The sequence below is a fragment of the Prionailurus viverrinus genome, chromosome B3, assembly GCF_022837055.1.
Source record: "Prionailurus viverrinus isolate Anna chromosome B3, UM_Priviv_1.0, whole genome shotgun sequence".
NCBI lineage: Eukaryota > Metazoa > Chordata > Mammalia > Carnivora > Felidae > Prionailurus > Prionailurus viverrinus.
This window is the reverse complement of record NC_062566.1, coordinates 24,956,321-24,969,930: the sequence shown is the minus strand read 5'-3', so window position 1 is coordinate 24,969,930 and position 13,610 is coordinate 24,956,321. Positions and strand designations below refer to the sequence as shown.

The following is a 13,610-nucleotide window of genomic DNA, read 5'->3' as shown; positions in this document are numbered from 1 at the left end:
CATCTGCTTCTTTTTCTCCTAATTTTTCTTCTCTTCTAATTTTTCCCTCTTCTTCTCTTCCTTCATTCTCCATTCCTCTACTTCCCCCTCACCCCTCACTTTTCTTACCCTTATCATCATCCAGAAAAAAAAAAAAAGATGTTCCATTCCTCCAGCCTCCACCTTTCCCCAGTTTTTGTAGAAGGCGGTGAGGAAGTGTTGTAAAATGCCTCCTTATTTAGCTTATTTGTTGTTCTGCCACGTAGGCTTAAAAGAATAGAATGCCTTATAATATTTTTAAGAATATAAGGAAAAACATTGTTTGGTTTTAGAATAGACTGGTATCGTTGGATTTTAGATTCATAGTTGAAGAAGTACAGGATGAGGTTTAGAGAAAAATGTTTTTCCAAACAATATATGAAAACCCTTACATTTATTCCTCATATATTTAGATTGTAACTTGGTATCCACCCTGCTCTTGAAAGCAAACTTTTAGCTGCAAAGAAATAAGTAAGCTTCTTGAGTATGAGATTAGATTTCAGTAAAGAGGACTTTTGATTTTCAAATACATTTGTATTATTGCAATGAAGCTTTAGTCCATTTTTTTTCAAAGGAGACGTGTTTAAACTCTTTTGATCCTAAAAAGAACATCCTTAAATATTCTCATGTCTGTGTTGTAATATTTTAGAACAATGGGCAGCAGATTATTTCTTTTGATATACCACATTTTATGAAATGTGTTTATTCTGAGGTATAACTTGAGTTCTAAAAATGGCAGTTTAATAAAATTCTTTATTGTGTCACTTATGTTTTCTTGCTTAACCTATTTTTAGAACTTTTACATTCTTTTCCAAAAGTCATGAATCTGTAGCTTAATTTTTTTCATTTCTCTATTAAAAAATGAGGAAGTATGAGAACTTTTAGGAAGAGTGAAAGAACATCAAGGTCATAAATCTCAGTATGAATTATTTAATATAGCAAATTATGGTAGAAAGACCATAAAAGGTAATTAAAAGAATAAGGGTATAAACTTCTATGAGATCATGTCCATATAGGTATTAGTTTCCTTATATACATCATTCATATTTCATATTGTAGCAATGTTTTTTAAATAAGTCACAATTGTGACTTAAAAATTAGACTTACAATTTGTGTGTGTATAATTAGCCATCACTGATTACCTTTTGGGCTAGTTACAACATTAGAAAAGGGGGAACCTTAGGATTTATTGTCTAATCCCTTTATTTTACTAGGGAGGAAACAGGCCCAGAGAAGTCACTCAGTCATGAATTGTAGACTTTGTCTTGCTGTAGGTATTTTGACTCATAGTTCAGTGCTGGTTCTACTGCATCACTCTGCTTTTCTATGCCTAAAAAAAAAACAGTGACTCCTATTAATGCGTATGTAGGATTAATACTATCAAGTAGCCAAAATGGCCAACTTAGACTCACTTCTGACTTGTTAGTAGGAGAGTAGGACTTGCATTGAGCCAGGATTCCATGAGATTAGGAGTTGTACTTTTTCTGTTAGGAAGGAAGAAGATTCAGGGGCCTTTGGGATGATTTTTGGTCCTGAGTACTTTGTATTTTGAAAACGACTAAGTAAATCACAGATACTGTGTCTTAAGGAGTATATTTTGCTTTTTCTTATGACTGTGGCATAGTAGAACTGTGAGGAGATTAAAAAGATGAGTGTAGTTTTGCATAGTTACATTCATTCTTCCACAGCACTAATAAGCTTACAATTATAAGCTTATACAAATCAACACTCTTTTCTTTAAAAAGCTTGCTTTTCTTTGCATTTCCATATTAGCGTTAATTTTGCAATAATTAAAATATTAATGTAGAAAATTGGATAAAAAATAAATAATACTTAGTTAACATTTTGACCTATTTTCTGCTCTTTATACATGAATATATAAATTTACATGCTTATTTATGTATAAACTACATGGCATAGGTTTGAATCCTGAAATTTCATGTAACATTATCCAGTGTATTTAATATCATTACTGTTGTTTAAAATTAATCAAATCTGTGTAGTATCATCTTATTGCATGCGCTATAATTTATACAATCAATTCCCGACTGCTGATACTTTTTCTGCAGTGTATATATTTATAGAGAAATATTTTTTTACCTCTGTTTCTTTATGGCAGTTTTGCAGAAGTAGTTAGTATCTTTATTATTTTTTAATGGAGCATGTTATTAAATATTACTAAATATTAAGTAGAACACTTAATACTGATATCAGGGATACTGATACCTGAAAAGTTCCATTTTTGAATGGCCAGAGCTATAGATAACTTGAAGCAAGTAATATTTTCAAGTAAAAGGAAATGAGACTGCTCTATTTTCCTGATCTTGGCCAGTTCCTTTTAAGAAAGGATGTCATCAAGAATTAGAGCCCAAACGTTAGGTTCTAGGGTTCAGGGCAGGCTCAAATCATAGCAGGAATCTAGAGCAGTAAGTAGGGAAAGAAAAAAGAGTCAAATTTTATGGAATGGACTACTGCTGAGTATAGATTGGAGTGAGAGGAAGTGCTGCCTGCCTGTGTACACAGGTGCCCAAGGATTGCTCAAATATACTGGATGCTGTACCTTGAGCAGCAAGATTATCCTGCTAGTGTACTTCCTGTCACAACAGATTGGGCTATGGAATTAGGGTGAAGAGCATTAGAACCTTCATCTTTGACTCAGCGAGGAGAGTCTGGATCTTTTAGGTCAGCACTCTTTCTTAGGAGGCTCGGTTTATTCACCATATTGTAATTGCCAGTTAACTTTTGCCCTGTCCGTCCCATAGTCTCAGACATAAGAGGGCCATGTAAGGAATATGATTGGGTCAATAAAATATGTCACTTCTTCTTTCAGTAAAACACTTCCTTATTATTTCTACTTTTTTTTTTATAAGATATTATCTCCCATCCTTATAACAGATTTCAAACTTGCGCCGCACACTTCAGTGATCAAATCTGCAGATGTTAGTCTGTAAATCTGTTCATATTTTAAGTTCAGCTCTTAGATAATTCAGGGATATGAATATTATGATTTCATTCACTTCTTTTGGCAAGCCAAATAGTTTTAAGACTCATGTATACAAATAACTTTTCCTTACAAGGTGACTCTTTTCTGAACTGGTTATTATGGAGAAATTAAAACGTAAGTAATAGAACAGTATGATGAACCTCCATGTACTCATCACTGAGCCATAATAATGAAATTCATAATGAATCCCTCCCAAATACTATTTTGAAATCAATTTCCAGATATCATTTCATGATAGCTATTTTTAAAAAGACTTTCTGCTTATTATACATTCTTATTATAAAGAGAGAATTAAAAATCTGTCACATTAATCTGGGAACGTTTTAGTGTTTTGCCTTCTTTCGTTCTTTTTTTTTTCAATTTTTCATTTAAATTCTACTTAGCATACAGTGTAAAATTGTTTCCAGGAGTAGAATTTAGTGATTGATCACTTACATATAACACCCAGTGCCATCCCAACAAGTGCCCTCCTTAATACCCATCAGCCTCCACCCAGCTCCCTCCATTAACCCTCAGTTTGTTTTCTGTCGTAAAGAGTATCTTATTGGTTATTTTCCTCTCTCCTTTTTCCCCTCCCCATATGTTCATCTGTTTTGTTTCTTAAATTCCACATATGAGAAAAGTCATATGGTATTTGTCTTTCCCTGATTGACTTAGTTCGCTTAGCATAATACAGTCTAGCTCATTCCATTTTGTTGCAAATGATAAGATTTCATTCTTGTTGATCGCTAATATTCCATTGTGTGTATGTGTGTATGTATGTGTGTATACACATGTGTATGTGTATACGCACATACCTTCTTTATCCATCATTCGATGGATATTTGGACTCTCTCCATAGTTTGTTGATATTGCTGCTTTAAGTATCTGGGAATGTGTATCCCGTCAAATCTGTATTCTTGTATCCTTTGACTAAATACCTAATAGTGCCATTGCTGGATCATAGGGTAGTTTTGTATTTAGTTTTTTGAGGAACCTCCATACTGTCTTCTAGAGTGGCTGTACCAGTTTGCATTCCCACCAACAGTGCAAGTGTTCCCCTTCTCAGCATCCTGTTCAACACCTGCTGTTTATTGTGTTAATTTTAGCCATTCTGACAGGTATGAGGTGGTACCTCATCATGGTTTTGATTTGTATTTCCCTGGTGATGAGCGATGTTGAGTATCTTTTCATGTGTCTTTTAACCATCTGTATGTCTTTTTTGGAAAATGTCTATTCATGTCATCTACCCATTTCTTAACTGGGTTATTTGTTTTTGGGTGTTGAGTTTGATAAGTTCTTTATAGATTTTGGATACTAACCCTTTATCAGATATGTTGTTTGCACATATCTTCTCCCATTCCACTGGTTGCCTTTTAGTTTTGTTGATTGTTCCCTTTGCTCTGCAGAAGTTTTTTATCTTGATGAAGTCTTAGTAGTTCATGTTTGCTTTTGTTTCCCTTGCCTCCAGTGTCTAGTGAGAAGTTTCAACAGCCAAGCTCAAGGAAGTTGCTGCCTGTGTTCTCCAGGATTTTTATGGTTTCTTGTCTCACACTTAGAAATTTATTCTTCAATCCATTTTGAACTTATTTTTGTGTATGGTATAAGAGAGTGGTCCAGTTTCTTTCTTCTGCATGTTACCCTCCATTTTTCCCAACACCATTTGTTGAAGAGACTGTCGTTTTTCCATTGGGTATTCTTTCCTGCTTTGTTGAAGATTAGTTGACCATATAACTGTGGGTGCATTTCTGGGTTTTCTGTTCTGTTCCATTGATCTGTGTGTTTGTTTTTGTGCCAGTACCATACTATATTAATGACTACAGCTTTATAACGTAGATTGAAGACTGAGATCGTTATGTCTCAGGCTTTGCTTTTCTTTTTCAGGATTGCTTTGGTATTCGGGGTCTTTTTGGTTGCATACAGTTTTAGGAACGGTTTGTTCTAGCTCTTTGAAAAATGCTGATGGTATTTTTATAGCGGTTGCAGCAAATGTGTAGATTGCTTTGGGTAGTATTGACTTTTTAACAGTGTTCCTCCAATCCTTGAGCATGGAATGTTTTTCCATTTCTTTGTGTTCTCTTCAGTTTCTTTTATAAGTGTTCTGTAGTTTTCGCAGTACATATTTTTTACCTCTGTAGTTAGGTTTATTCCTAGGTGTCTTACAGTTTCTGATGCAGTTGTAAATGGGATCAATTCCTTGATTTCCCTTTCTGCTGCTTCATTATTGTATGGAAATGCAACAAGGTTCTGTACATTGATTTTATATTCTGCAACTTTGCTGAATTCATGTGTTAGTTCTAGCAACTCTTTGGTGGAGTCTTTTGGGTTTTCTACATGGAGTATCATGTCGTTTGCAAATAGTGAAAGTTTGACTTCTTCCTTGCTGATTTGGATGCCTTTTATTTCTTTTTGTTGTCTGATTACTGAGGCTAAGACTTCCAGTACTATGTTAAATAGTAATATGAGAGTGGACATCCCTGTCTTGTTCCCGACCATAGAGGAAAAGATCTCACTTTTTCGCCATTGAGGATGATATTAGCTGTGGCCCTTTTATATGTGGCCTCTATGATGTAAAGGTATGTTCCATCTATCCCTACTTTTTTAAGGGTTTTTATCAAGAGTGGATGCTGTATTGGGGTGCCTGGGTGGCTCAGTCAGTTAAGCATCTGACTCTTGATTTTGGCTAAGATCATGATCTCATGGTTCCATGAGTTTGAACCCTGCTTAGGGCTCTGCGCTGACAGTGCAGAGCCTGCTTGGGATTCTCTCTTTCCCTCTCTTTGCCTCTCCCTGCTTGTGCACATGCTCTCTCTCTCAAAATAAATAAACTTTAAAAAGAATGGATGCTGTATTTTGTGAAATGGTTTTCTGCATATATTGAGAGAATCATATGTATCTTCTCCTTTCTTTTATTAATGTGGTGTATCATGATTGATTTGCGAATATTGAACCAGACCTGCAGCCTAGGAATAAATCCCTCTTGATCATGGTGAATAATTCTTAATGCACTTTGGATTCAGTTTGCTACTGTCTTGTTGAGAATTTCTGCATCCATATTTATCAGGGATATTGGCCCATAACTCTTTTTAGTCAGGGCTTTGTCTGGTTTTGGAATCAAGGTAATGCTGGCCTTGTAGAAGGAGTTTGGAATTTTTCCTTTCATTGCTGTTTTTTGAAACAGTTTGAGAAGACTCCGCATTAACTTTTCTTTAAATGTCTTGTTGAATTCCCCTGGAAAGCCATCTGGCCCTGGATGTTTGTTTGATGGGAAATTTCTGATTGTTGATTCAGTTTCTTTGCTGGTTATGTGTCTGTTCAAAGTAACTATTTCTTCCTGTTTCAGTTTTGGTAGTTTGTATGTTTCTAGGAATTTGTCCATTTCTTCCAGATTGGCCAGTTTGGGGCATATAATTTTTCATAATATTCTCTTATAATTATTTGTATTTCTGTGTGTTGATTGTTATCTCTCCTCTTTCATTCATGATTTTATTTATTTGAGTTTATTTTCTTTTAGATAAGTCTGGCTAGGGGTTTATCAATTTTGTTAATTCTTTTGACAAACCAGTTGTTTTGTTGACCTGTTCTACTGTTCTTTCTTGTTTCTATATCATGTATTTCTGTTCTAGTCTTTATTATTTCCCTTCTTATGCTTGCTTTAGTCTTTACTTGGTGTTCTTTTCCTAGCTCCTTTAGGTATAGGGTTAGGTTGTATATTGTAGACTTTTCTTGCTTTTTGAAGTAGACCTGTATTGCAATAAACTTCCTTCTTAAGACTGCCTTTGCTGCATCTCAAAGTCATGTTTTCATTTTCATTTGCTTCCATGTACTTTTTTATTTGTTTTTTAATTTCCTGGTTAACCCATACATTCTTTAGTAGAATGTTCTTTAACCTCTGTGTATTTGAGGGCTTTCCATATTTTTTCTTGTGGTTGACTTCAAGTTTCATATTGTTGTCATTTGAAAATATTCATGGTATGATCTCAGTCTTTCTGTATTTGTTGAGGTCTGATTTGTGACCCACTGTGTGATCTATTCTGGAGAATGTTCCATGTCCACTCAAGAAGAATGTGTATTCTGCTGTGTTAGGATGAAATATTCTGAATATATCTGTTAGGTCCATCCAGTCCAGTGTGTCATTCAAAGCCATTATTTCTTTGTTGATTTTCTGCTTAGATGCTCTGCAGTAAGTGTGGTATTAAAGTCCCCTACTCTTATTGTATTATTACCAATGAGTTCCTTTATGGTTGTTATTAATTAATATGTTTAGGTGCTTTCAATTTGGGGGCATAAATGTTTATAATTGTTAGATCTTTCAATGGATAGACCTCTTAATTATGATATAATGCCCTCCTACATCTCTTGTTATAGTCTTTGTTTTAAAATCTAATTTTTCTGATATAAGTATGGCTCCTCTGGCTTTCTTTTGATGTCCATTATCATGGTAGATGGTTTTCCATCCCTTCATTTCTAATCTGCAGGTCTCTTTAGCTCTAAAGTGAGTCTCTTGTAAGCAGCATGTAGATAGGTCTTGTTTGTTTCATAACCATTCTGACACCCTATGTCTTTTGATTGGAGCATTTAGACCATTTACATTAGAGTGATTTTTTTTAAATGTTTTATTTTGTTTCTGAGAGAGAGCGAGTGAGGGAGAGGGAGACAGAGTCCAAGCAGGGGAGGAGTAAAGAGAGAGGGAGATATCTGAAGCAGGATCCAGGCTCTGAGCTGTCAGCACAGAGCCTGACATGGGGCTCGAACTCATGCAAGATCATGACCTGAGCCAAAGTCAGACACTTAATCAACTGAGCCACCCAGGCACTCCCAGAGTGATTGTTGATAGACATGAATTTACTGCTTTTGTGTTACCTGTAGATTTGGTGCTTCTAGTGATGTTCCCTGGTCCTTTATAGTCTTTGTTGCTTTTGGTCTTTTTTTCCCCCCACTGAAAGAGTCCCCTATAATATTTTTTGCAGGTCAGGTTTTGTAGACATGAACTCCTTTTGTTTTTGTTTGGGAAAGTATTTATCTCTCCTTCTATTCTAAATGACAGCCTTGGTGTATAAAAGATTCTTGGCTTTATATTTTTTCCCATTCAGTATGTTGACTGTATCCTGCCACTCCCTTCTGGCCTGCCGAGTTTCTGTGGAGAGGTCTACTGCAAACCTGATCTATTTTCCCTTGTAGGTTAAAGACTTTTTTTTCCCTTGCTGCTTTCAGGACTCTTTCCTTGTCTGTGTATTTTGTGAATTTGACTATAATATGTCTTGGTGATGGCTGGCTTTTGTTGAATTTAATGGCAATTCTGTGCTTCTTAGATTTTGATGTCTGTTTCCTTCCCCACATTAGGAAAATTTTCAGTTATCATTTGCTCAAATAAACTTTCTGCCCCTTTTGTCTTTCTTCATCTTCAGAGATGCCCATGACACGAATGTTATTACAATTTAAGGAGTTGATAAGTTCTGTATGTCTACATTTGTGATACAATATGTTTCTATCTCTGTTGTTTTCAACTTCATTGTTTTTCATAATTGTATCTTATCTGTCACTGATTCGTTCCTCTGCTTCATCTGTCCTCCCTGTCCTGACATCCATTCAGGTTTATACCTTGGTTATAGCATTTTTAATTTTGGTCTAAGTTTTGAGTTCTTTTATTACTGCAGTAAGGGATTCTCTAGTGTCTTCTATGCTTTTTTTTTTAAAGCCCAGGTGGCATCCTCATAATTGTTGTTTTAATTCAAGTTCAGACCTTTAACTTATATCTGTACTGAATAAATCCCTGGCCATGACTTCTTCCTCTTTCTTCTAGGATGAATTCCTCCATCTTGGTATATTTTCAAGGTAAAAAAACAAAACTAAGCAAAAATGGAAGCTATATCCTAGGTGTGTTTTGGTTTGATTACTAAAAGAATCTGGATCATGTATATGTATATGGATGTGGATGTGGATATATGTATGTATTTATAATATAAAATAAAATAAATTTTAAAATAAAAAATTAAAAATGCTTTTTCTGTATCCCAAGGTGGGAGAAAGCCAAAAAAGCTAGATCCTATTTCCCCTAGAGCTGAAACTTTGTAGTACTCTATGATCAGTAGACTTTGTGTGTGCAAAGGGTTTATGCTGGTCCTCTAGGGGTTGGACCTACTGCGCTGATTCTCAGGGGGAGATGTGCCTGCAGAGCACAGGTTAGGAGACTTGGTGTAAGCAGCTCCAGCTTCCACTTTGATGGCACTTATTTGCTCATTGAAGTTGGTAAGTGCTGATGGGTGTGGTGAAAATGGTGTTGTCCCACTTTCTCGTCCTCAGAGCAGTGATCTTGCGCCTGCCACTCTTTAGGAAGCCCTCATAGAAGAGCAAACAATCACCTCTTTCGTGTCCCTGGCTTCTGCCAGATCCTTGCCTTCACCCTGCCTGCATCTGAGCTGTCTGCCTGCCAGGCAGCACATCATTCCTATGTTCTATTTCAGGCACATGGCTAGGTTTCAAAACTCCAAATTTTATTAGAGATCCATTGTGTGGACCTGCACTGGTCCTCTGGGGGAGGATCTTACACTGTGGGCAGTGCCAGCTTCTCCCAGAAATTGGTTACACAATTGCCCAGCAGCTGGGAGTTCATGGTAAAGCACAGCAGAAAGCCGGCACCAAGGCTTGCTGCTCTTAGCCAGAGTCCCTGTTCCTATTTAGTGAATGGGCAGTTTACTGGCATTCACTGGGTCTTTTGCCCCGGAGAGACCTTGCCACCTTTCCCAAATGCACTCTAAGCAGGGGAACTACTTCCCATGTGACCCCAGGGATACTTAGACCATGCTGCCTCTACCAGGTCTCTGCCCTCCTTCCCCATGGGAGCACCATTAAACCTACCAGGCACAATCCTGGAGATGGTGCACACCTCCAGAACTTCAGACTTTGTGCTCCTCTGCTTATAAAAACTTGGGGTGTTCAGCTCCTTCCCTTCCTCAGTCAGTGGTTTTGTGGAAGTTTTTCTTGTACAATTCCCCATATGCACTTTCAGTCTTTCTTTTTCGCCCCTCTCTTGGCAGTCAGGGCTCCCTCCCCATCACAGCACCCACAGCTCTTCTCTCCCCAGATCAACTGTCTGCAGCTCCTCCCCTCCACTATGTGGCTATTTTTTCACCTCTAATTGAGCATTTTTGCTCTCTCAGTTCTCAGATCGATTTCTTGGGTGTTCAAAATTATATATTTATCTAGCTGCGTTTGAGCGATGAAGCAAGCTTAGGGTTTCCCTACTCCTCTGCCATCTAAACTCCTCCTCCTGCCTTATTTTCTTTATACATATACATATACACATATAAGTATACAAAGATATTTATAGGTATATATGTAATTTTTTTTACATAATTTCATTCGAGTAGAAGACTAATCTGCTTTAATAAAGACAACAAAGATATAATGATTTTGAGAACACGGAATTTTATTTCTTACAGTATTGCCCTGATGTTAACAGTAGAAGTATTCAGGGTAGATTTATTCCATGTTGTCTTTCCTTTTTTCTTTCCTTCTTTCTATTTTATTTGGGTGTAGTTGACACTCAATGTTATATTAGTGTCTGGTGTAGATCTTAGTGATTTGACAAATTTATGCATTATGCTGTGTTCACCACACATGTAACTACTTACTGTCTGTCCTACTACATGGCTAATACAATATCATTTGCTCTATTACATATGCTGTGCCTTTTATCCCTGTGACTTAGTCATTTTCATAACTGGAAGTGTGTATCTTCTACTCCCCTTCATCTGTTCACCCCTCTCCCCCTGTTAACTATGAGTTTGTTCTGTGTATTTATAGGCCTGATTCTTTTTATTTTTTTTCTGATTCCAGTTTATGAGTGGAATCAAATGCCATTTGGTTTTTCAGCGACCCATCTTTCTCTGTCATCCTGTAGTATATGCCCTCTCCTTCAGGCTCAGAGCTGTGTTAGAGTGTTCCAGTCTGCTGAAGAGGAATAAAGTGAATGGACCTTCAAACACTGAACATGCATTCATATTCTATTGATTAGAATTCAGTCAGGCCATTTCTAGCTATAAGAGGGACTTATAGGACTAGGAAATTCACTAAGGAATAATGTGACTTTCTAAGGCTCTATTACTGTACAGTGTCCAGTGGAAGTTTTCCCTGTGTCCTCTATTACATGCCCATGTCAGGTGAAACTAGAGGCTTGATCAGAGTAAGGTTCAGCCGAAATCCATAATTTGTATTGAGTTCTATAATTGGGAAATCTATAGTTGGTGTTCAGTTCTTTCACCAAGATGAACATAATGTCTTGATTGTCTTTCTTTTTCTTATATTGATGTATTAGCTATTAATTAATGGATACCTATACCCATGAATTAATGGATAGGGGTATATTCCAATTTTATATTTCATTTTCATTTACTATTTATGTATGTTTATAAAGAGATGCTTTCCCTCATCTACTATTTGGTTACTGAATGGCAGGATAAATTTTTTTTTGCCACTTTTAAAAATAATGAATTTGTTCTCTAATATCCTGCAAAGACATCCAACTAGTTTTTTTTAATGTTTTTTTTTTAATTTTTAATGTTGTATTTATTTTTGAGAGAGAAAGAGGCAGAGCATGAGCAGGGGAGGGACAGAGAGAGAGGGAGACACAGAACCCAAAACAATATCCAGGCTCCAAGCTGTCAGCGTAGACCCCAATGCAGGGCTTGAACCCACGAACTGAGAGATTATGACCTGAGCTGAAGTCAGACGGTTAACTGACTAAGCTACCCAGGCATCCCTTAAATGTGTATTATTGAAAACTCATGGATTTAAATACTTTTGATGGGTTTCAGTCATTGCAAATTTTCTTTTTTGAAGCTCAAATTATGCCATATTTTGATCAGTAGGAGTCTCTTAAAAAGTTTGCTATCAAATTCTTTTGACATGAGCCTAGTTGAATTTGATAGTTATCCTGCTACTTTGTATGGCAATTTTTTTACCCTTATGATCAGTTATTTCACTGGAAGTCCTTATTACTTTTAAGAAATGGTATATTAGCATACTTAACCTGGCAGGAGAGATACCATGATCAGGAAGGTGGTTTTCCCAGGGCGAGGCTTATCCATTGCACTCGGGATGTGCTGACCTCTGCGATTTCCCCAAATGTGGGAAACTCGACTGCATAATTTGTGGTAGTGGGGGACTGTGTTCACGCTTTCCCCTGATTAAAAAAAAAAAGAAATGGTATATTAGGGTTGCTAATTACTATTGAGTAGGTCATTGTGAACAGAATTAGGAAATAAATAAAATGTATGTGATCTGTATATGAACTCTGTATTTGCACTCATATATACTTATGTGTGTGTGCATATGTTTTATTTTTTCTTTAAATATGATGGGCTCATGAATTCTTAAAATTTAAATTTAGGACTATAGGCATTTTATTTAACCTCTTCTGTATTTTAACTGTATCTCTTTTCTTCCATACCAAAAATTCAGAGAATCGAAGACACAGAGAATGATACAATTATAATATCCATAATCTCCTTTACTTCATCCCACATTACACACAAACTGGTTTAGAATGACATTACCACTACTCCTACTACCAATGTAATTGCTGAGAACAGTTTAAAATTTTGTTCATAAGTTTTCCCCATTCTTTCCACCTTTTTCAATAGTAATACTGTGAAAAATCTGAGGGACAGCCATGATATACTATTTTCTTTAGCCTTTAACTACCAGTTTAGTCTTAGTTCTGTAAGTTTGTAATTGTTAATACTAGTCCTTATGTCTATGTCTTTCTAGTCATTTTAGTTTTCTAAGGCTTGTTTTTTTTATTACCTCTTAAGTTTTTATTTTGTTAAATTTTTGAACTTTTTTCTTTTAATCTTATTTAAAATTAATTCCATTATAATTAGCATCTAGTGTTATATTATTTTCCGGTATACAGTATACTGATTTAGCAGTCTATACATTACTCAGTGCTCATTATGTTAAGTGTACTTTCAAGCCCCTTCACTTGTTTCACCCATCGCCCTACCCACTCCCCTCTGGTAACCACCAGTTCTCTGTATTTAAGAGTCTGGTTTTTTGTTTGTCTCTTTATTCCTTTGTTCATTTGTTTTGGTTCTTAAATTCCACATATGAGTGACATTATAAGATATTTTCCTTTCTCTGACTGCCTTATTTTGCTTGGCATTATACCTTGTAGATCTAGCCATGTTGTTTCAAATGGCAAGATTTCATTTTTCATATGGGTAATATTACACACATGCACACACCACATCATCTCTATCATTTCAACTGTTGATAGGCACTTGGGTTGCTTCCATAATTTGGATATTGTAAATAATGCTACAGTAAACATAGGGGTGCATATATCTTTTTGAATTAGTGTTTTTATATTCTTTGGGTTAATACATAAAGTAGTACACTTACTGAATTAGTGTTTTTATATTCTTTGGGTTAATACATAAAGTAGTACACTTACTGGAAAAGGTAATTTATTTTTAATTTTTTGAGGACCTTCCATACTGTTATCCACAATGTCTGCACCAGTTTGCATTCCCACCAATAGTACATGAGCATTCCTTTTCCTCTGTATCCTCTCCAATACTTATATCTTGTATTTTTTATTTTAGCT

General features: G+C 36.0%; 1 protein-coding gene and 1 non-coding gene across 8 annotated transcripts in view; both read left to right on the top strand.

Annotated features, from left to right (window-relative positions):
- SCAPER (S-phase cyclin A associated protein in the ER) overlaps positions 1-13,610 on the top strand; it is a 532,470-nt gene that overhangs the window by 207,488 nt on the left and 311,372 nt on the right. The gene's annotated exons all lie outside the window — the stretch shown is intronic.
- LOC125169229 (U1 spliceosomal RNA) lies at positions 12,024-12,188 on the top strand. Its single transcript, XR_007153547.1, has one exon. It is a non-coding gene; the product is annotated as a U1 spliceosomal RNA (small nuclear RNA).